Source organism: Leuciscus leuciscus (genome assembly GCF_965113295.1).
Source record: "Leuciscus leuciscus genome assembly, chromosome: 6".
NCBI classification, from domain to species: domain Eukaryota; kingdom Metazoa; phylum Chordata; class Actinopteri; order Cypriniformes; family Leuciscidae; genus Leuciscus; species Leuciscus leuciscus.
The window spans coordinates 32,358,477-32,380,787 of NC_138730.1; the positions used below are offsets into that span (position 1 = coordinate 32,358,477).

General features: G+C 35.3%; 2 long non-coding RNA genes across 2 annotated transcripts; both read right to left on the bottom strand.

Moving 5' to 3' along the window:
- Positions 1-568: 568 nt before the first annotated feature.
- LOC309500440 lies at positions 569-8,992 on the bottom strand. Its single transcript, XR_014206594.1, has 7 exons — positions 8,891-8,992; positions 5,888-8,791; positions 4,889-5,789; positions 3,448-4,812; positions 2,420-3,350; positions 1,126-2,141; positions 569-1,039 (listed from the first exon to the last, which is right to left on the bottom strand). It is a non-coding gene; the product is annotated as an uncharacterized lncRNA (long non-coding RNA).
- A 1,821-nt stretch (positions 8,993-10,813) lies between these two features.
- LOC309502161 lies at positions 10,814-12,556 on the bottom strand. Its single transcript, XR_014207174.1, has 3 exons — positions 12,328-12,556; positions 11,199-12,246; positions 10,814-11,110 (listed from the first exon to the last, which is right to left on the bottom strand). It is a non-coding gene; the product is annotated as an uncharacterized lncRNA (long non-coding RNA).
- Positions 12,557-22,311: the final 9,755 nt, after the last annotated feature.

The following is a 22,311-nucleotide window of genomic DNA, read 5'->3' on the forward strand; positions in this document are numbered from 1 at the left end:
CAAAACATTCGATTTTTGTAAAACTGCCCCAGTGGCGTGAAGAATAACAAAAAGAAATTCAGGAGCTGATCCAAGATATTGGCGGTACCAAAACAGACTGTTTGCTGAGGAGTAACTACAGGAGAGACTTATAATCTCCCCTTCTGTCCCAAACATATGAGTTTCAACTGGTGTGATGTCATTCCCAAAACTCACACCTGCAGATGAAATTACCATCATTTTTTAAAATTTCATAAAGGAAAGAAATAACCAAATTAAGACAAATTTTAATGGTTTAGATAAAATACTTACAAGCAAGAGAACAAAGCAAAAGCAAAAAACAAAGCATAATGTTTCAGGATGATATTTTAGTTCATCTGCATGTCAAAGTCTTACTGAAATAAACATTTATTCATCATCTAGAAGAAGGTGTCTCTAGCTAGCACCTCCCCTTAAAGCTACAACCCGGAATTTATGAAGCAGATCATATCTCTCTGATCCTGCAATGAATAATGAAGTATTTTATTTAGTACTTTTAGATACAACTGTACATTCAAAGCACTTTACAATGGAATTGGTTTCTCTCCTCGCCCACCGCCAGTGTGCAGCAGCCTTTATAACCTTCCAAATTCACAGCTGTTACCACATTCCCTGTTTGTGGTTTACAAAAGCATGATATTAATTGATTAAAGACACTTCAAAGCAATACATTTGTATGAGTTTTTGTAAAGCTTCTCTGGCACTTTGTATCACTGGGCTGCTACTTCAAGTGCACAGTAATATAGAGCTGAATCTGACAGAGTTACACTGTTAATAATGAGTTCAGTGGATGTTTGGGATGTAGTCGACTGAAAACCGTCTGGTATATCCTCATCGCTACTCTTTGACCGAGCACCTTTATACAGTACATATTTTGGTTCACTGTTAGGAGACTGTCTGTACCAGTAAAGCCAAATATCATTGCTGTTAGTTTCATATGTGCAGCTCAGTGTCACAGACTCTCCTTCTCTGATGACATTAGTATTTCCTTCACTTGGTTCAATTCTATCAGCAAATCCACCTGAAATACAGTCAATCATATATTGTAATGTATCATGAGCGAATAAGGATTTTCTTATAAAATTTTTTTGCTATATATTTATTTACCTGAAACTGTGATGAGCATTATGAGTAGCATCTGCCTTTCCTCCATCTTAACTGAAGACCTCTTCAAAGATCAGAGCGTTTGTTTACTATTAAATTAAAGTGTTAGATTTCCGTCGTTAATTTATTGCTTGTTGATTTATAAGTTAATAAATATGCTGGACGTGGCTTTATAAAATGAATGAAGTGTTGCTGATGGATGAATGAATGCATTGAGACTGAGTGAGGTTCTGTTGTATTAATAATGTGGGTGTGGTTTAGTGAAACATGGATGCTCTGTGCTTTAAAATGAGTATTTCGACATCAGGTGCTTGTCAAATGTGAAAAAAACATAGCTTGTGAGGTTATGTTGCCCCCTAATGTTGGAACTCAGAACAGCATGTTTTGTCCATTTTCTTTAAAGTGCTTTAAAATGTGCTGTCTGTGTTTGAATTACATTTATTGACATTTGTTTTTATATACAAACACTTTAGTGTTGTGCTCACACTCGTGCACAAACACTTATGTTTTAGGTCCTCATAAAACTGATATGTACCGTTTTTCTTCGTCTTTCAGCCACAATATTTTAACTAAGAACTTCAGAAGAATAGGCTACCTGTAATATCTGTAAGTATCTGTGTGATTTCTTTCACCGTACATAAAACCTCGACCCCACCTCTCACTTTCTTTCTCCCATTTAAGCAGTTTTTGTACAGCATGCACTATATTTCCTTTCACTGTGGGCTCCAGAGCACAGTAGTACACAGCAGAGTGAGTTACAGCCACAGAGGAGATCTTCAGATCCACACTGCTGTTGTCTTTTCTGTGTTGGATTGAGATTCCAGCAACTGGAGGATTAGCTTCAGTAACTGACCCATAATAATCCATTATGAGGAACTGTGGTGGTGAAGCTGCGTATTGTCGATACCACTGAAGACCTCGAACAGAAGCAGTGTAGGTACAAGAGAGTGTTACACTGTCACCCTCAACAGCAAATTCATAAGCATTGTACGGTGTGATGAGTTCTGTGGCTCTGGAACCTGCAGTTAATGCGTAAAAAAAGAATTAAAAAATGTAAGCGAAATTTACATCCTCTTTCAAATGTACATTCTCCATCCAAATGCAATCAAATGTATATACTTAATAATTCAAAGTTGTTTTATAGCTTGTTTATATATATATATAAAAAAAAAAATTTCTCAGATATAGTAATCAGGCTTAAATAAGAGAATCATTATTTATTTGTAAATTACACAAACTAAATTACACAAACATTCTATACGATGTTTTTTAAGAATGCTCCAGCCTTTGCTCCTACCTTGAGCTGATGATATCAATATAATTAAATAGATGAACATGTTGGCTCAATAATCAGGTTTGAACAGGAGACACACAGAAACATCAGATGATCCAAAGAGACTTGTGAAATATTGACAGTCCTTTATTGTCTCTGACAATGACTGTCTAAACTCCTCCTACTCAGATTTACACCATTCATCTTACACAATATATGACAGACAAGACTTTTGTAATGTTATTCACACAGCTACACATTTAAAATAATATAGATAGATAGATAGATAGATAGATAGATAGATAGATAGATAGATAGATAGATAGATGAAAAGCTAACATATTTTAGTAACATTTTGGGGATAATCTTAAACTTAAACATGATATAGATTTGCAGAAAGTGTATTTTTGTTGCTTACAATTAAGTTTAAAATGAAGACTAATTAATTATATAAATTGTAATATATTATAAAATGAAGCAAATAAGTTTTAATTAGTTTTTCTTTTTCTTTTTGGTTTGTGTTCTTTTGTCCTTTTTTGTTGAAAAGTAAAACGTCAGTAGAAATATCCAGTATGCTTTATATGGTAAATGCTTTAACAGTAAGTGAGGTTTTTGTACAGTGTAGTTTGTTTTCCTGTCACTGTGGGCTCCAGAGCACAGTAGTACATCGCAGAGTCTGTCACTTTAGCAGAGGAGATCTCCAGATCCACATGGGTTTTCTTTTCATTCAGTTTTGCAGAGAATCGATTATCTTGATCCACAATCTTAGATTTTTGAAGAACTTCCCCAGTGGAGTGAAAAATAATGAAAAGAAATTCAGGAGCTGATCCAAGATATTGGCGATACCAAAATAAACTTCTTGCTGAGGAGTAACTACAGGAGAGACTTATAATCTCCCCTTCTGTCCCAAACATATGAGTTTCAACTGGTGTGATGTCATTCCCAAAACTCACACCTGCAGATGAAATGATCAACATTTGACAACATTTTGACAACTAAGACATACAAATAAGTAGAAAAAGGAACCTGGGCCTGAGGGTTGAAATACTTACATGCCAGACAACAGAACAAAGCCAAAACAAACATCATCATTTTCAGGAGGTTGTCTTAGTTCATCTGCAGGACAAAGTGTTACTGAAGTAAATTCATCATCTAGCAGAAGGTGTCTCCAGCTTGCTCCTCCCCTTAAGTTATGAAGTTATGAAGCTGATCATCTCTCTCTGATGCTATAGTGTTCATGATGATCATTACCCTCTAATTATTTATTTACATACAATTTTGTATACATTTTAGCAAATATTACACAAATCTTTTTAAGGTTAGTTTAAAAAGACATCTGCGAGTTTGCATGAAGGGCTATAATAATATTACAGTTGTTCTGAGTTTTATACGAGATACATTTCAGTAGTTATGTTTGATGTTACTGACTGAAACCAATTGTTCACTTTATTCTTTACATTGAAAAAAGTGTTTTTCTTACTCCGCATTTTAGTCTTGTTTTCCAGTACAAATATCTTAACATTCTTAAATCAAGAAACATTACTTGAGAAGCAAAATGACTTGTCAACAAAAAGTCTTGTCTTGTCTTCTGAATAATATATCAAAATTCAGTGAATTCAATTCAACTCAGTTTAAGCTTTAAGCTGCCAATAGGGTAAGAAAAAGTCAAGTAAATGTATCTTGGTATAAAAATGTTTCGATATTTGTACTGGAAAACAAGACAAACCACCGGTTTCACTGAAAGCTGCTTGCACTGACATATTTTAAAATATGTCAGTGCCATTGTTTTTTCTCAAGATGCACACCAGTATGTTTTTTTCAAAGGCATGTTTAAAAAAACTATAGCTTGAATGTCCTAATTGAACTAAAGCCTAATCCTGGCTTAATCGAAGCCCTGTCTGTGAAACCTGGACAAAAATACAGAATAGGAAAATAACTTTTGCAGTGTAATAAAGCCAGCTTACATTAACAATGAACTTGACAATTCCATAGTATCAGTTGAAGTTTTATGTCTTTTTTTTTTACATTTGTGTTGTTGAGTCCAACTGTGGTTTGTACAGTTTAAGGCTTGATAAGTAGATGAAAACTGTTTTTTGTACAGTGTTACTGTGTAACTGTGGGCTGCAGAGCACAGTAATACAGAGCAGAGTCTGATACTGTAGCAGAGGAGATCTCCAGATCCACATGCCGTTCTTCTTTTCTGTGATTGATGGTTACTCTTGGAACGGGGGGAATAGCTTCAGTAGTTACCCCTGAATCTTCCAGTATAAGGAACTGTGGTGGTGATCCTGTGTATTGGCGATACCAGTGAACTCCACGAACAGAACCGCTGTAGTTACAAGAGAGTGTCACATTGTCACCCTCAAGTGCAAATACTCTCTCACTTTTTGGAGTGATGACTTCTGTGGCTCTGGAGCCTGCAAATTAAAGTGCCATTAAATGTATTTTTCAAACACTTCCGTTACAATAGAATGCATTTCCACAATATTATACCTTCAGTTGATGACAGCAGTATCATAATGTAGATCAACATGTTCATTCACTAAACTGGCTAGAACAGCAGCTGCTCCACAGTGTTGTACAGCTCATCTTTACACAGCTGTATAGTGTCTGTGCTAAACTCCTCCTCCTGTCATGACACTGAATCTGAATTACAAGACACCTAAGAAAAGATCAAATGAGCATAGCTGTTATAATATGTACAGTTATTTCTTTTAGTTCTTTGCTTTTGTTTTGTTTTTCGTTTTGCAACTCATTGTCAACATTGTATTACCATTTTGCTAATACATGTAAGTTTCACAAAAAAAAAAAAAAGAGAATTCACATTCATCTTTAGGGATTCATACAACATTATATGAGAAAAGAGATAACTTAAACAAGATGTAATGAGAAGCAAAATACATAATAAATGATGTACAAACGCCCTTATGTAACCTTTTTACCTCCCAAATTCACAGCTGTTACCACATTCTCTGTTTGTGGTTTACAAAACCTTGATGTGTTTTGATACTAATTGATTAAAGGCATTTCAAAGTATTCATTTTGTATGAGTTTTTGTAAAGCTTCTCAGGCATTTTGTATCACTGGGCTACTACTTCAAGTGCACAGTAATATAGAGCTGAATCTGACAGAGTTACACTGTTAATAATGAGTTCAGTGGATGATTGTGATGTAGTCGACTGAAATCCATCAGGTATATTTTTTTGGCTACTCCATGATCGAGCACCTTTATACAGTACATATTCTGGTTCTCTGTTTGGATACTGTCTGTACCAGTAAAGCCAAATATCATTGCTGTTAGTTTCATATGAGCAGCTCAGTGTCACAGACTCTCCTTCTTCTCTGATAACATTAGTATTTCCTTCACTTGGCCCAATTCTATCAGCAAATCCACCTGAAATATTTTAATTATATTAATATATAAAAATGTTATATAACATTATCTAATACAGATTCTTTAAGGGGTTAGTTAGTGGTTAAAAGTGTATTTACCTGAAACTGTGATGAGTATCATGAGTAGTATCTGTCTGTCCTCCATATTAACCACCCAAGACCACTTTCAATATTGAAACTGTTAATTTATAATATTATCAAATTGATTTATTTGAAATCTTAAATTAAATTAATTAAAACACTTTAATGAATGAAAGTATGAGTAGCTGATGGATGAATGAAGCACTGAGTGAAGTTCTGCTGTATACTAATAATGTGGGTGGAGTTAGTGAAATATGAAACATGTTCTCTGCTTTAAAATGACATGGTAAGCATTGTTTCTTATAGACATCAATGAGTATATTGACCTATTGGACTTTTTTGCTTACCCTCTAACCATATTTTAAAACAGATTTAATATATCTAATGCAAATAAAGTAAATTTATAGACTTTCACTTGGGGATACTTTAATTATTTTTTGACATTCACCACATTCAGATCACTTCTAGTCATCTTCAGAGAACATCAAGTCAAGTCAAGTCAAGTATATTTGTATAGCGCTTTTCACAATACAGATTGTATCAAAGCAGCCTCACAGTATTAAATTAAAATAATACAACAAGGTTTGTTTCTAGTGGAATTTATTGATTGATAAAATCAAATTAAATATCCCCAAAATATCCCCCAAAATAACATCAGGGAAATGCTTGTAAAATGTGGATTAAGCATAACTTGTGAGATTATGTTGCCCCCTTCTGTTGAAACTCAGAACAGCATATTTTGTCCATTTACTTAAAAATAATGTTATTGATTTTTTTTTTTTTTTTTTTTTTTTTTGTTGTTGTTATAATTTGCCTGTTAAGAATTGTAAACAAAATTTTATCTTTCATCATTCTCAGATATAATTCTACAGTAAGTTTTGTTTGTTTTCCTGTCACTGTGGGCTCCAGGGCACAGTAATGCATCGCAGAGTCTGTTACTTTAGCAGAGGAGATCTCCAGATCCACATGGGTTTCTTTTCATTCACTTTTCCAGAAAATCAGGGATCTAGATCTACAATTTTAGACTTTTGTGAAACTTTTCCTGTCCCTGTATATTATTAAAAGAATAATAATATTCTTTATTATATTATTATATTTGTTGTTCCAACCCCATAAGACCTTCGTTCATCTTCGGAACACAAATTAAGATATTTTTGATTAAATCTGAGAGCTGGATCACTCCTCCATAGGCTTCTAAGGGACTGAAACTTGCTGGCCCAGAAAAGTTATTAAAGAGATCGTTAATATAGTCCAAGTGACTACAGTGGCTCAATCTTAAGTTTATAAAGCGACGAGAATACTTTTTGTGCGCAAAAAACAAACAAAAATAGCGACTTTATTCCACTATTCATTTCCTTCTCTCTGGGCCTCGAGTTAGTTCACGTAGTTTTTAAGCGCAGCGCGTCTGTGTTGCACGTCACCAAGTAGGCTCACTATTGGCCGACGCTGGTCATGTGTGTGATGCGTGTGACGTACAACACAGAAGCGCTGCGCTAAAACACTATGTGAACTCACTCGAGGCCCAGAGAGAAGGAAATGAATAGTGGAATAAAGTCGTTATTTTTGTTGGTTTTTTTGCGCACAAAAAGTATTCTCGTCGCTTGATAAACTTAAGATTGAGCCACTGTAGTCACTTGGACTATATTAACGATGTCTTTAATGCATTTTCTGGGCCAGCAAGTTATAATGTCTTAGAAGCCTGTGGAGGAGTGATCCAGCTCTCAGATTTAATAAAAAATATCTTAATTTGTGTTCCGAAGATGAACGAAGGTCTTACGGGGTTGGAACAACATGAGGGTGAGTAATTACTGACAGAATTTTCATTTTTGGGTGAACTAACCCTTTAAGAACAGCAAAAACCATCAAAAAATACGTGTCTAAGTACAAATTCTGTAATAAATCTGAATAATTAAGACCTGTAGGGTTAGTTTTGGCAGGTCACGTCAGTCAAGCTTGCATCAGCTGACTTCTATAGGAATATTATGCCTATCACAGCATCCATGTATAAGCTCCTTCCGTATTATCAACAGCAATCACGTTTCTCAGGAGCTAATTACCCTCCTCCATCCCCAGCTCCTCCTCTCATCCAGTCAGGATTTGGCCTTCTGATTCCCCTTCGAATCAGACTAAATTCTCTAATTATGTTGTACATTCAAATATTGGATTAATGATATCTGAGTTCTTGGCCAGAACAGAACCATACCGCCAATCCTAACTGTATGCTAAATGTCAGTCATCTTTGTCGATAGTGGTCCTGACTCCTGACAGAACTTTTGGTTTTCCAGAAAAATAATGATCGTGTTAATGTCCATGAAACAAGCTACACAGACCCTGAGCCTATTTGGAAGCAATTGACTATGCACGTGCACGTGCTCACTGATGTTCATATTTAAATTGAATGAAATAAGAATGTAAGTTTGTGTAAAAGAACTATAATCCTGACTGTTTTTGTTAAATATTATTGTTCTAAGGAACAATCATAATGTGATCATGAAGCATGGAGTTCAAATTAGTAAAATCTTCAATAGAAGGAGAGTGAGAAGATCTGTTCTGTATATCTGTCTTTACTATTGAGATCACTCTGGTTTTTGTATGGAGTCAGAGTGTTTCCTTTCACTGTGGGCCGCACAGCACAGTAGTACAGAGCAGAATATGACACTGAAGCAGAGGAGATCTCCAGATCCATGCGTCTGATGTCTTTTTTGTGGGTCATTGTTATCCCAGGAACCTGAGGAGTAGCATGTGTTATGATTCCAGACGATTCCATTATGAGGAACTGAAGTGTTGAACCAGGGAATTGACGGTACCAAAATAAATCGTAAACCGTGCCAGTGTAACTGCAAGATAGGATAACTTTTTCCTCTGCTTTAGCAATTACTGTATCATTGTAGGAGAATATGATGTCTTCAGCAGAAGTAACACCTGAAAACAATTAGGAGAACAATGAGCAGGTTTTAGAAGAAGGATTATGCATTGCATACAGGGAAACCTCTTTAAAGTAACAATTATTCTAAATCTTACCTCTAAAAGTCATTAGGAGATATTCTATTAACAGGACTACAGCAAATGTCAACATGATGCTTTACTAGTCAGGAGAAAAGTGCAGGTTTGCTGAAACAAGCATTTCCTATATGTCATCTTTTTAGAGCTGCTGTTTACTCCTCCTCTAGAGCATTTCAGTCTCATGAGAGGTATTACTCTACGAGGACCATTGGGTTTCACGGTCAAAGGAGGTATCAAGAAATTAAAGTATGAATTTCAAGTATCTCTGTATAGGATTTATTTTGACTGGATTTAAAAGCAGAAAGTTGATTGCAGATCAGATCAGTGAGTTTGTTGTAGTGACAGTCTGTGAATGAATCAAATTTTTACACATAAATCCAGTAGCCTAGTACAGAATGACTAAAAACTGTTTTGTTTAGCAGAGGTTTAATTGACATAAATGCAGTAGTTACGTATCAAGGTTTTGTGTAAAATTTGGAGGTGTTTCAGTCACAGTGGGCTGGAGAGCACAGCACAGCAGAGTCAGACACACCAGCCTGATCTCATGGCAATTCGTACGTATTTTACGAGGTGGCTAATTTGTACCAATTCATATGACCTCACTCGTATGAATTCGTACGATTTTTGCTCAATTTCCCAATTCATATGAATGACCTACTCCTGACCTCGCCCCTAAACCTACCTATCACTGGGGTTTAGACAAATCGTATAAATTCGTACAAATTGGTTGTGAGATAGCGTTGGACACACACACACACACACACACACACACACACACACACACACACACACACACACACACACACACACACACACACACACACACACACACACACACACACACACACACACACACACACACACACACACACACACACATCCTGGATTGTCAGTAGAACTGAATTTGAGTCCAATCTGGCATCAAATCTGTTATCAAATTTAGAGCTGCTGCTTGATCCAAATTTGTATCTTATCAGTATATATTCAGGAAGGCCATTAGAGCGCTGAATGCACCGGTAAAGGTATGGAGTTAGTTGAAGTGGTTTATAGTCACAGTTGAGACTGATTGACTGCCTTTTTTGACTCCTTTAAAAAAGGCAGTTTTTTTCTCATTTGGCTGATTAACAGTGTCCTTGCTAAAGCATCATGTGAAGACATAAGAACATAATGCATTTAAAATAAATATATTATCAGTGCCATTTAAATTGGCAACAAACATTAGAAAAGATCTGCGGTCAAATATTTTAGGTTTATTAACTTATAAGGACAACAATGGATAAAAACATAATATATGCCTGGTGATCTGGTTAATCTTTGCTCAATTGTGACAAAAACAAAAAAGACTGATTAAGGACAATATTAATTATAATATTATAATATTATATTAATTATTACAATATTAATATACAAAAAATCTGTGCTTTTAAACTGCATGAAAGTTTTGTTCTGCACTGTGAGTGGTTCTTTTGAGGTCAGTTGGAGTGTTTAATGTCCAATGTACTATGTAAATTCTATTATGTAGGTTGCAATATCACTTTATTTCTGCACAAAGGATCCTTAATTTAAAAAAAACAAACAAACAAAAAATATAGAATATATATTGTCTTATCTTCTATGCATCTATTTAATATAAATGGCATAAAAGGAGAGAAAACATTCCATTTGACAGCTTTTCTTTATCTGAAAAACTCAATATATTTTATCTAAGTTATTTAATTTAAGCCTAAATAATTATTTGTTTATGAATGTTAAACTAGCCTTTATTGTAATGATCATTTAGATAAATAGACATCTTAATTTTAAAATATGGTTTTATTATGCTATTCAACTATGTTCAGTCTCTATGTAGGCTAGTACTACATTACATATGAGTATAGTGGATGTTTTGAAGCTCAGTTTTTTGTATGAGTGTTGAGTGTGTTTGAGTCACAGTGGGCTTCAGAGCACAGTAATACACAGCAGAGTCAGACACACACACATCCTGGATTGTCAGAGGAACCGATTTTGAAGTTTTGATGTGATTTGCAGTAAATCTCTTCTCAAAGTCTTTGTCATTTTGTACATTTGTAGCATATATCATCATCATGTATTTGGGGATTCCATTCATCTTTTGCTGGTACCAGAAGAGATACGGGGATGGATTACTGGTTTCATACGTACAGTTAATTGTTACTGATCTGCCTACAAAATCAGTTTGAACTGTTGTATTCTGGTCAACACTCTCCAGAGAGTCACATACTGGAAAAGAATAAGCATTATCAATTCAAATTCTGCATGTTTTAATATCTTTATGGCAAATTTAGAGACTCAGAAAGATCCTACTCACCCCAGAAATGCATTATAAAGAAGATAAAATGTCTTTCCCAGTGAGCCATTATAATAACTGTTCTGTGTAAATGACTGAAATATTTCAATCCACTGGAGAGTGTGTAGTTGTTTCAGCTTGTCTTTGATAAACTGTTTTAATACTGTCACACATATATCGTCTGGGAGGAGCTTGATCTGTTGAATCGGCACATGTTTTTCTCTTTCCTTATATATTGTTTTCTTTTTAGTTTCAGTAAGTGTGTTTTTTTTTTATTCATTTAGTTTGTTATTTATAATATATATTTTACACATAACTGTTCATTTATCTATCATTTAATTTTATCTTCTGTTTGAGTTACTGTTTTTGTAAGCATTTCCTCTGAATAACATTTCAGTAGTATGTTCTTATTGCAAGGTAGGGGATAATTTAAATACAAAGTTTATATTGCACTCCCCTGGTTGAGAATGTATACATGAGAGGTCAAGTATTTATGAATGCAACCCTTGTCAACACCTAGATTTGAGAAATCTAGATATAAATGTATTTCATATGTTAAAATATTTGCACTGCATAACATAATAACAGGATAACATTCACTTCAGTCCTGTGTGTTCAGCAGGTGTCTCCAAGTTCTGTTACAGTCTCTGTGGTTTTCCAAAAGTGGTTTGATGCACATTTGATACTGACTTTCAAAGCAATATTTTTGTGTGTGAGTTTTTGTAAAGCCTCTCGGGCACTTGTAACACTGGGCTGTATAGTCGACTCTTCATAGCACAGTAATAAAGAGCTAAATCTGACAAAGCTGCTTCATCAATTGTGAGTGATGTGGATGATTGGGATGTAGTCGTCTGAAACCGATCATTTGATATGTCCTCCTTATAGCTCCATGATTGAGCACCTTTATACAGTAAATATTCGGGTTCTCTGTTAGGATACTGTCTGAACCAGTAAAGCAAAACATAACTGCTGCTTGTATCATATGAGCATCTCAGTGTCACAGACTCTCCTTCTCTTATGATCATATTAGTATCCTTGTCATTCGGTCCAATGCTGTCAGCAAACACACCTGCATTTAAATAATAAAAAAAACACTATAGTACTTGACGTTTTGAACCAAAGCATCTAAAATGTTGAAAGTGTAAGTTACCTGATACTGCAATGAGAGTCAGCAGTAGACATCTCTTCATGTTGATCAGAACGGTTTTAAATAGTTTTATGTTTACAGATTTATGAATCAATGCTCTTTTTGTTTACTTTTCTGAGTTTTTGTGAATATTCACTTACTCTGTTATTTTGAATGTTGACTTGGATAAAGTAATGCACTGGAGAGGTAGTTTGCTGATATTATAATGTGGGTGTGGTTAGTGCCATTATGACTCCTCCTGCTATGTATTCTGTTATATAATTATGTATATATTATAGTTTTTTAAAATAAAAATAAGTTTTTTAAATAAATATTTATAAATATTTTGAATTAGGTTTTATTTTTTTTATTTTAGTTTTATTCAAGTTTAAGGGGTAATACTTAACAATAAGGTTTCATCAGTTAACATTAGTTAACTACATTAGTTAACATGAACTAACAATCAACAATACTCCTACTGAATTTATTAATCTTGGTTAATGTTAATCTCAGCATTTATTAATACATTTTATAGATTAACAGTTGCATCATTAACATTAGTTAATGTACAAACATAAACATGTAACTAACATTAATAAGAATATGTTGCTCATTGTTAGTTCATGTTAATGCATTAACAAATGATACCTTATAAAGTTTTATCGTTTAAGTTTTAGTCATGTTTTATGGTTTGTCTTTTTTTTTTTAAACTTGTTTCAGTTAGTTAAAAAAAAATTTTTTTCCATCAAATATATATACTCAGAATAAATACATACATATATATTTATATATAAAAAAATACTTTTATTTTATTTTATAATATACACATCTTATATTTTAGTGTTTTTCCTCATTATAATACCCCCAAGAACCTTTTCACAAAACCAGGTGTATTGACCTATATAGAAAAATAAGTGAAGGTGTGTGTGAAAATGTAAGTAGTTAGTTAAATAATCTTATTATTATTTACTTTGATCCTCTTTCACACTCATTAAAGCAGCTGTTACCATATTGTGGTGTAGGCTACTGTATGTACTGGGTTATATGAGAGATAAATGTGGCTTTGTGGGAGAATCATTTGATTACTCTTGTTCATTTTTGTGTGTGAGTTTTTGTAAAGCCTCTCAGGCATTTTGTATCACTGGCCTACTACTCTTAGAGCACAGTAATATAGAGCTGAATCTGACAGAGTAACACTGTTAATAATGAGTTCAGTGGATGATTGTGATGTAGTCGACTGAAACCGTTGCCGGTCTGGTATGTTCTCCTCGCGGTTCCATGATCGAGCACCTTTATACAGTAAATACTGCGGTTCTGTGTTTGGATACTGTCTGAACCAGTAAAGCAAGATGTTATTGCTGTTTGTACTGTATGTGCAGCTCAGTGTCACAGACTCTCCTTCTTTACTGATTATTGCTTCCTTGTCTTTTGGTCCAATGCTGTCAGGTAATACACCTGGATATAAATTTAGACAACAAAACAGTCCATTTTAATAAAGCCGAAGCAAAGTGTATATTTGTAATTGTATAGCTTGAAGTAGTGTTTGGCATTGCTTAAAACACTGCTTAAAAATTTGCAATTTTGACTTTGACTTAAAAATTTGAATTTGAACTCACACACACACACACACACACACACACACACACACACACACACACACACACACACACACACACACACACACACACACACACACACACACACACACACACACACACACACACACACACACACACACACACACACACACACACACACACACACACACACACGCAATATACTGTAGCTGATGAAATGTAGGTGAGTTGTAACACTTAGCAAAATATGGATGGTACCTTTTTTTGCATTTATTTATTGTACATTAATCAAATACATTATACAAAGTATATGCTTAAAAAAGGTGAAAAGCTTGTGTATAAGTTGTAAATAATACAAAGATTATTTGAGTATTTTGCAAGAAAATACAATTTCAGTCTATTTACTTCAAAATGTCACATTTAATTAATTTAGAATGTTACTTTTTCTTTGTAATTGTGAAATTTACTTGCAATTCCTGAGTGAAAATGGTTTCAAACCAAACCAGTTTTTTCCCGGTGTATATCACATTAAACTAGAGAATCTGCTGATTTAAAGAGACCAGTTCTGTCATTCATCAACATGGTCCCAACACAACTAAACCAGACATGAAATGTTATTTTCCTACATCTGATTTTTTATTTATTTTTTGGCCTGGAAATAACAGCTAATTAATTAAATTGATACAACACAAACTGTTTCACTCGCCTGTTTCCCCTATACTGTAGGATTCTTTCTTATGATTTTGTGTGAGAGAGAGACATCCTGTTCACACTGTGGGCCTCAAAGCGCAGTAATACACAGCAGAGTCAGACACTCGCAGTCTCTGCATTATCAAGGGGACTGATTTTGATGCTTTCACTTCAGAGGAAAATCTCTCCTGGTACTCTGTTCCATTAACTCCTCCTCCATATGAATTCCTTTGTAACACAAGTTTAGGAGATTCATCTGTTCTCTGTATGTACCAGAAGAGCTCTTGTGATGTTGAGGTTGTAGTATATTTGCAGTCCAGTGTTATCAGTTCTCCCTCAAATCCAGTAACATGTGTAAGTGGCTGATCAACTGTGTCTTCTGATTGACATCCTGGTAACAAACAAGAATAATTCTGTGACAATCAGCGGTATCATGTAGAAATAAAACCAAATAGTCAAAATATTTCGTTCACATACCAAGAATAACTAATCCAAAAATGATTAATGTCTCCTTGAGCCATTGTTTCATTGTTTGTTCTTCAAGATGATAGAGTGATACCCAAAGAACAGATGAATCAATCAGAAAAAACGGAGTAACTGAGAAAAGAGTGATTCAAAGCTATTATTATATAAGGAAGGGAGGAGCTCAAAACACTGTCAGATGCTTAATGTTATCAGTATCAGAAGAGAGTGCATTTCTCCCTCTCCTGGTTTGTTTATGGAATTACAAATAGAAGTTTCATTTATTTTTGTCATGTTTCTTCATATTATCTAACACAGCACTGAGAGCACTTCTTTACAAATGTTGGGAGTTGTTTGGTGGAGGTGCAGTGAGGTCATACATCTTCCTTTAGTTATTTAATCTTTCTGGAAAAGTGTGTACATCACAGATATTGATTAAGATGAAGAATATTTCAAATGTAACAAATTATTATCTATAAAAGTCATTCTCAACAAAGTTCTTGAAGCAAAGATGATTTGCATGCTGTTTTTTTTCTTTCTATTAAGTCAGTCCATCACAAGTGGTCCAATAATATTCTTACTATGGATAGGAAGAGATAATCAACTAAAATAAGGGATATTTTAGAAAAAATTGCACTTTCTGGCCCCCACAACCAAATTAAGAGAAGTATCAAACCAGAAATGTATTGCATGTGCATTTTGCCCTACTTAAAAAAAATAAAAATCTGAACCGAGACTTAATTAAACCCTTCCCATGAATTGACACTATAAGTGGAACTTTAAGCGATATTTATCAATATATAATTATGTTTGGACTAATTCTAAGAAACAAGAATGTGCAATAGATTGAAGTAGATTGGCCCTATTTTCATGTTAACAGTTTGAACATATAATTCAGTTTTGGTCATCTACATCACCGTATTAAGCTACTATGCTCAGGAAAAACTTTAAAACATGATATAAACAAATTGTATCCACCTTATTTTTAATGTAAAAAGTGGGTATGGCCATTTGTAACTTGAATGTGTCTGGCTTCCGGTCTCATCCGCTTTTAGTTATTTTATTGTCACGTTTAGTGTTAAGTTCATGTTTGCCTGTTAATTTGACCTAGTTTTCCCTGTGTTCAGTTCGAGTTTCCCTGTGTTGCAGCGTCTGTATCCCTTTCGTCTTGTCAGCTGTGTCTGGTTTCCCTGATCTGTTCTCTGTGTATTTAAGCCCTGTGTTTCAGTCTGTCGACGTTGCATTTGCGGTTGTTCCGTTCACGTTTCTTTGAGCCTGTTTGTGAGTTTTTGAGTTTGGTTAATAAACACTGCTGCAATTTAGATCATGCATCCTTCCCTGCTTCAACCTGCCCGTGACAGTTATGCTGCTTGATATTGCAAACTGTTATTTGTTATAATATTATTTTAATTTGTTATCATAATCATAAATGCTAGTTTGTAGCGCAAATTATTTGACCATTGAAATCATTTCTGTTTGTTTTCCACTTATTTATCTACAGCGGCTAAAGCGTTGGAAGTTTACACACATTCACAGAAAATAGCTTAATTCCACATTGCAAAAAAAAGGTGGATAGACATCCCATACGGCAAGTTCTTATAGTATATCCTCTCTTCTCAACTCTTATCATGTAGGGGAGAGCGGGGCACAACCTAACGCTTTTTGACTTTCTCAGTTTGTGTAAATCTACTTATGGTTCAGAGTATTTATTTTTTCCCACATTAATTTCCCACATGTCTAGTACAATTATGTGGTTTTGTTTTATTATTACAGTATATACTTTTTTCTTGACATACCCCGAAAGAATGGAAGTGAAATGTGACAACATGCCCCATAGATGGTTACAGTCTCAGTGGTTTACAAAATATACATGTGGTGTGATAAACATTTGATAGCTGGTTTTTAACGTTTTTGTAAAGCCTCTCAGGCATTTTGTATCACTGGGCTGCTACTCTTAGAGCACAGTAATAGAGAGCTGAATCTGACAGAGTTACACCATTAATAGTGAGTTCGGTGGAGGTTTGGGATGTAGTTGGCTGAAATCGATCGTCTGTTTTATCCTCTCCTCCATTTGATCGAGCACCTTTCAACAGTAAATACTGAGGTTCTGTATTAGGATACTGTCTGTACCAGTAAAGATAGACATAACTGCTGCTTGTATCATATGAGCATCTCAGTGTCACAGACTCTCCTTCTCTTCTGATCATATTAGTATCCTTGCCATTTGGTTCAATGCTGTCAGCAAACACACCTGCAATAACATAGAGCAATTGCACACTAAACCATCAGCCCTTTTCCATAAATCAAAAAATCATTCTTGTTAAAAACACCATTTGATCTTTGAAGCATGAAATATATTCACCTGAAATTGTCATGAGAATCACTAGCAGACAGGCCTCCATGCTAAAACTGTACCTTGTCAATGTCTCAAGTGGGTTTTGATAACAGCTTTAGGAGGTTTTGCTATTTATAATTTTTGAGATTCATACATATGCACCCGTATACACTTTTGATAAATGAATTGATGTAGATGGATGCATGGATTTATACTACTGTTTATGAATAGTGTGGGTGTAGTCAGTGACATCAGAGCCAATCATCTATCCCTTTTTCTTTCATAATGTAAATATACAGAGCAACTAATGTGAATTACTGTAAATGTAATCAATACTTATCAATCTTATGATACGGTGACTCTTTAATGCAATATTTTCTTACTGTGGATCTTAGAATAATCTACAAGGCAAATGGCTGTCTTCCAGTTTTTATTAAACAATCATTGTTCTTCCCTGCAGTTCATATTAAATCAATTTGAAACAGCTTCTATAATTCCCCTTTCTTATTTATTATATATTAGTTAAAATATAAGAAGTCAGATAACACAGTGCTAGTTTTGTATAGATATATTTATTGTATGTTTTTAATTTAAACTTAAAAACAAAAGTAAAGGTTGTAAATGTCTAATTTATTTAGCTGTAAAGCACATGTACAGCAACTTGTTCTAGTTCATTATCATGTCACCAATTCTCTCTTCAACACACTCCTAAACTGTTCAGCAGGTGTTACCACATTCTGATATTTACAGTCTCAGTGGTACATGTGGTATAATACACATTTGAAAACTGAGTTTTAAACCAAGAATTGTGTGTGAGTTTTTGTAAAGCCTCTCAGGCATTTTGTATCACTGGGATATCCAATTCTTTGAGCACAGTAATAGAGAGCTGAATCTGACAGAGTTACACTGTCAATAATGAGTTCAGTGGAGGTTTGGGATGTAGTCGACTGAAACCGACGGTCTGGTATATTATCATATACGCTGTATGATCGAGCACCTTTATACAATAAATACTGAGGTTCTCTATTAGGAGACTGTCTGAACCAGTAAAGCCAAACATTATTGCTGTTTGTATCATATGAGCATCTCAGTGTCACAGACTCTCCTTCTCTCTTGGTTATATTCGTATCTTCGTCACTTGGCCCAATGCTGTCAGCAAACACACCTGGAAGTAATATAAGACACTTCACAAATCCAATTATTTCAATGAATAAAGGAGACATACAAACACACATGCATAATTGATGTAAAATTTACTCTGTACTCATTGATATGATGCACTGCTTAACATGTATTTAAGAGTTGTTAAAATTGTGATTTACCTGATATAATTATGAGGATCAATAAATACCTCTCCATGTTGATATTTCAGATCTGAACTGTTTTTGAAAGTGTGGAAAATTGTACTATGTTGTTTTGAATGATAAATTATACCATACTTAATACATAAATTATAGGTATGAATGCCCTAGAGAACTGATATGCTTTATATTAATAATGTGGGTGTGGCTTGTGATAAAAGACCCAGGGCCTCAGAGCACAGTAATACACAGCAGAGTCAGACACACACACATCCTGGATTGTCAGTGGAAATGATTCTGATGACACTTTAGAGAGAAATCTTTCCTGCAACTCAATGTCCTGATCTCCTCCATATTTGTTTTTCCTCATCATGTATTTTGGAATGTCATTTGCTCTCTTGATATACCAGAAAAGGTCTGGTGTTGTTGTAGATGCAGTATATTTGCATTGTAATGTGACTGATTCTCCTTCAGGTTTAGTTACATGTTTATCTGGCTGATCAACAGTATCCTCTGGTCTGCATTCTGAAAATATATGATAATAATGTTACAAAAATGGTATTATTCAATAAAAAATTACGTAAATTTACATGTAGTAAGTTTACATACCAAGAATAAATAATGCAAATATTAACGCTTCTAACAATAGTTGCATTGTTTGATAGAGTGGTATCCAAGCAGTTTGTTCCAGTATAGGTCTAAGAGAGAAGTCTGTTATTCAAAGCATTGGTTTGTTACTGATAGTGAGGAGGATCTCATTGCACTGTCAGATGCACTTGGTTAACAATATAATTATAGAGTGCACCCTCTCCTGGGTTTTTATGGTAAATTGCAAAAGGTTGAAATGTTCTCACTGTAAACATGTCCCTACTGTGACATTACTTATTCATTTATTTATTTTTGGTAACACATCACATATTAATACTGATAGCTGCTTTACCTTTGAAAATGATTGGTTTCCAGGGAGGATTTCCAACACATGGGGCTGAATGTAATACAGTCAGATAATAAAACATATGGACATTACACTTTCCATTGTTTTGTATAAATACACAAATATTTAAATAATAAAATGAAAACTGTTAATGAATTGTAGGTCAATGATAGGCCATACTTAAACCAGAAGTTAATCCAGAATGTTATTTGAAACATAAATAAACATATAATTTGACACCGTTTCATTATTTATTTTTAATGTCTGTTTTCTTAATTTACAATTAAAATGTATTCCCATTAATACAGCATAAAACATAAACAGTGGATATACTATAGGTAAGCATATACTGTACTGTGGGGAACCCCTTTTTGATGTTCAACAGGTGTTTACATATCCTCTCATTTATTATCATCTCTGTGGTTTACAAAAAGATATGTCCATGGTTTGGTACTTGTACTGTCCTCCAATTGGTGTTCTTAACCAAAATTAGACAGCCAGCCAAACTCCAGTCATGAAAAACATGAGAGTCAGAATATAGCTTCTTAGCTCCGTTTAATAAAGACTCTTGTTGAGCATGAAGACATGAACAAAGGAGTGAAACTGAAAACAAGCAGAAAAAATACACTAAGGTGAAATTGTCACTCGTACAGATACTAATAAGGCTTAATTACAATTAAATGTCTCAGTAAACAATCAGTTCACGAAATGAAATCAAAGATTTATACCCATATATGTTTCAAATCAACATGAAATCAGCACAAATCTATTATTAGAAATAATGTTAAACAGAAAATATATAAACAACTTACAGGCAGTTCTTGCTAAGGAGAAATCGAAACGTAACAGGATTATTGCAGCTGGAACAATCTTCACCATGTGCTTTTTGAAACTAAACTTCCTGATTCAGCCTGCAATACCAAACTTGACCGCTAGAGGTCCTAATTGTTCTAGCAAGGACAATACCCAAAGGGCAGAACACTCCCCGCTTGGTGTTTATGACACCACAGTCCATATTGCTACAATTTAGCACAAACTTTCAATCCGTTGACGGTAAGAGTAGGACGACTTCTGTAACAGGCCTTGTGAAGGTCTTTGGAGTACCTTGAGCAGTGGTCCTTAAACTAACTGTTCGTACCTTTCCATCTTGGCTATGAATAGCAGAAGTGACCACTGCCATTGGCCATGTATTGCGAGCAGCTTGGTTATCCTTCAGGAAGACAACATCACCTTCTTGCAAGTTGCGACGATTCTCATTCCATTTCCTGCGACTCTGCAGGGTTGGTAGGTACTCCCTTTTCCATTGGAGCCAGAACTCATTGGCAAGGGCCTGTACTTGTCTCCACTGCTTGAGAAGAAGATCCCTGTCACCAAATACCCCTGGAGGAGGTGAAACTGCTCCCTTTTGAGTAAGCAGCATTGCTGGAGTCAAGATGAATGGAGACTGAGGGTCACTTGATACAGGAATGAGAGGTCTGGCGTTGATGATGGCTGAAACTTCGGCCAGAAATGTGCACAAGACTTCATGGGAGAAAGCAGTATGTTTCCTTAGTAGGATACAATCGAGAATTCTGCGGGCCACCCCAATCATTCGTTCCCAAGAACCTCCTCTGTGTGAAGAATGAGGAGGGTTGAATTCCCAGGAACAGCCCTGCACACTCAAATATCTGAAAACCTTTTCCTCCTGTTGCAACTTGTTCAGTCCAAGCTCTTTACTTGCTCCCACAAAGTTCGTGCCGCAATCAGACCTTAGCTGCTTTGCGGGTCCTCGAATGGCGAAGAATCGCCTCAGAGCATTGATGCAGCTGGAAGCATCCATTGATTCGATTACCTCAATATGCACCGCTCTTATACTCATGCAAGTAAACAATATAGCCCAGCGCTTGCTCTCTGCATGTCCACCTCTGGTGCGTCTCGCTCTGACCATCCAAGGTCCAAAAACATCCAATCCCACATAGGTAAACGGGGGATTTATGTTTAAGCGCTCAGGAGGCAAGTCTGCCATTATTTGTTCCTCCATTTTCCCACGGAGCTTACGGCAAGTAACGCAGTGGTGTAGGACTGAGCTAATCAGCCTTTTCCCTCCAATAATCCAGAAACCAGCCCTTCTCAAGGCTCCCTCTGTAAAATGACGCCCTTGATGTTCTACTTTCTCATGGTAGTGACGCACTAACAGAATGGAGATGTGGTTGTGCTTGGTTAGAACCAAGGGGTTCTTTTCATGGGAGCTTAATGGAGAATTTTTCAACCTCCCTCCAATTCTGATCAACCCTTCGTTGAGAATGGGATCAAGTTTTAAGAGAGGGCTGTTCTTTGGTAGGGCTTTCTTTTCAGAAAGGGCTGCATATTCCATAGGAAAGCTCTCATGTTGAGTTGCTCTCAAAATGGTGTTCCAGGCTAGCGAATACTCTTGTGCGGATCCAAGTTTATTGCACCAATGCCACCCTGCATGTTCTCCACAACCACTCTTGGATTTGATCGTGTGAACGATGTGGATCAAAAGGGTAATAGCTCTTACAAGGGTCATCCAGGTAGAGAATCTCTTGAATCTTTCTGTCCCTAAGCCATTCAGTCTAATTTGTGTGCAATAGCTGAGGACATCATGTCTTATCTCAACATCATGTTCTGGACAGACAAGTTTGTAGGATTCAGGCTCTTCCTGCAAGCATGTATATGGTTTGGAGAGGAATGGTGGTCCCCTGAGCCATG